The sequence below is a fragment of the Cupressus sempervirens genome, chromosome 4 (assembly GCF_028749045.1).
Source record: "Cupressus sempervirens isolate cs-2001-9-10 chromosome 4, ASM2874904v1, whole genome shotgun sequence".
Lineage (NCBI taxonomy): Eukaryota > Viridiplantae > Streptophyta > Pinopsida > Cupressales > Cupressaceae > Cupressus > Cupressus sempervirens.
In genome coordinates, this window is record NC_143121.1 from 373,604,293 (window position 1) to 373,607,259 (window position 2,967).

A 2,967-nucleotide genomic window follows, 5' to 3' on the forward strand; every position below is an offset into this window, starting at 1 on the left:
TTAAAATCAGTCAATAATTTATTTTATTAAAAAATTTAAATTCAAATATTTTCCATAATATTCATTCCATTATTAGATTCGAGTCACCTAAATTAAATTGAACTGACCAAGAATTATCATAATTATCACTTACTTTAGGGATATATCACCAATATTTAGTCTTCACTATTGGTTTAAAGTATATGTAACGATCCTCATAATATTCCATGAGGTAAAAAAATGGTCAATTTGATTTGTAATATTGCATGGTGATTAATGAACTTCCTATTATTAATGAGATTTCTCAATATTTTATACAAAAAAATTATGATTCGAAAATAATCACCAATATTAACAATATTTAGAATAAAAAATTGAGAGATTCACCAACAAAAATAATTTTGTTTTCTCAAAAATATGAAAGATTCGTCAATATTTTATATCTTTTTTTGGAGGCAAATTTTTAAAGTTCACCCTAGTCCTTGACTGTTACGACAATTGAGGTTGCTAGTGCAGTCAAGTCATGCGCAAGCCTAAGGCCACACGGTGGCCACCCCATAGTTTGGGGATTTTTTTATTATATATGCTTCTTTTTGTTGCTATCTTTTAGAAAAAATGTTTGGCAAACTTAGTGAAACTTAAGGTTAATTTATTTTGGGTTCCCTAGTGGGACATTACATCTAGTATCAGAGCCCAAGTTTCTACATTGGGAGCTCTAGGTATATTGGAATGCCACTAGTGTCAACTAGTTAAAATGAAATGAAACTTAAATAGTTTAATGTATCTATTATAATCTGAACACTTTGAACTTCAAACTCAATTTCTTGAAACATAGAAAAAGACAAAACTTGAACAATTCTTGAGTTGGATCTTAGATATATTTTCTTATGATTGTGCTTTAAGGTGGTATGCCTTTGTTGACTTTGTGAGCATTTTTTTGTTCTTTCTTGGGTGCTGTAGGAGGATGGTGTCTGAGACTAGATCTATTATTAGGGGTTGTAGTACAAGTAGAGTTAGAGGTCATGGGAGAGGTAGACATGATAGTCCTCTTCCAACTCCTAGAGAGAGTCTTGTACAAGAGGAGAATAGAGAGGGGAACCATAGAGAAGAGCATGTTGACTTAGAGGATACTAATTTGAGATAGATGATGAGGGAAATCTTAGAGTGCCTACCTCCTCCAAGGGGTGTTGATCAGGAAGGATCACATCATGTTGAGAATGAGGAAAGGCAAAGATCTAGGAGTCCTCGAAGAGATCTCCATGGTAATAGATAAAGGTTAGTTAAGGCCACTTAGATGAAGAACTTATAGAGGTCCAAGACCAAACCCTTCAATAGGGTTGGTATAAGATATGTGGCAGAGCAGTGGTTATATGTTTTGTAATGTAGGACTTTGTCTCTAATGTCAAAGAGAGGTATGCCACCACCCACCTAGAAGCTCTTTGGGGCTACATGGTGGAACATTGAGGAGAAGAAACTAGGAGTGAACATGAATACCATTACATGGGAGTTATTCCTTGAAAACTTATGTGAATGCTTCCTACTAAAGGAATGGCACCAGAAGAGGGTAGATGAGTTCCATGATCTCAAGAAGTGTACTATGATTGTGCCAGAGTATGATCAAAAATTCTATGAGCTCATGCCTTATGTAGGAACCAGTGACCATTCACCACTAATGGTTCAACACTCCATTCAGGGTTTGAACAACTGTCTCATTGGGGGTGTAAAGGTTTTCCAATGTAAAACCCTCAAGGAGTCCATACATCTAGCTATCCTGGTAGAGAAAAATGTTATCTTGGGACATCATGGTTTTGTGGGAGCACCTGCAGCATCAAGGTCCAAAGATAATTAAGGAGTGGGTAGTAGTAGGAAGCCTTCTTGTTCTAAAGAAAATCAACAGTAGTAGTAGGGAGGATCTTATCCTCCACCACAGAGTGGTGATAGTGGTTCACACTCTAGGTATTCATAGTACTATTAGCATAATAAGCACAACCAGTATGACCAACCATCATAGAGTACTTATTTTTTCTCTAATGGGGGTAGCTTTCAGTAGTCCAATGCTTTTGACAAACAATGTTTTTCATGCAGACAATGTGGACATAAGTCATCCCATTGTCCTTAATAGAAATCATAGTTATGAGATCAAAGACCTATAGCATCAAAACCCATGGTTGGAGATATGGGTAGATTGCAGAGGGTATTTTTAGTAGAGTCTTATCCATCTATAGGAGGAAAGGATTCAATGGGACCCACACAATGAATGCTAGAGTTTGTACCTTTCTTATAGGCTTCCAAGAGTAAGCATAAATCTAGGGGAGTGGATGTAATGCCTACCCCTAGTTTACTTTTCATGTTGGATTGTTGGATTCTTTTAGGCCAATTTTATGATCATGTTTTATGATTAGTGGTACTTGGTTATCAGATTTGATTAGATGTTATTTCAGACATAGTTTATGTATGTGATGAGATACTCAGTTATTTCATGTATTCATATTTTTTTTTGATGAAAATACATGTATGTTCATATAGTGATTTTAGGTATTTCATGATGATTAGTTAGATGAATGATTTATATTCATTTTCTATGGTTACTTACCCCCATACTTGCATGTGTATGGTGCACTTGTATGTTTTATATTATGTTTGATGTTTCTGATGTGGTTGAGGGAGGGAGTCTTAGTCACTTGCTAGTCAAGATCTACATGATGCACCACTCCCTGCCATTACCTATTTAGTTTAGATTTTATGTGTATGTATATGCTCATATTTTATGCAAATTGTAGGTGTCAGGCATCGACTTCCCTGAATTGCTAGGATGAGCATGCCCTATCATAATATCTCAATGCTAAAAGAGGGGAAATAATTCTTGAGCCCAAATTCTAACCTTAAGCCAATTGTCCTATAAAGTATTTAAATTTTACCCTTCCAAATTTGTCAAGTGGCGTGAATTTGTGATTTTGACCCTTGAGTTTGATCTAATACTCAATTCTT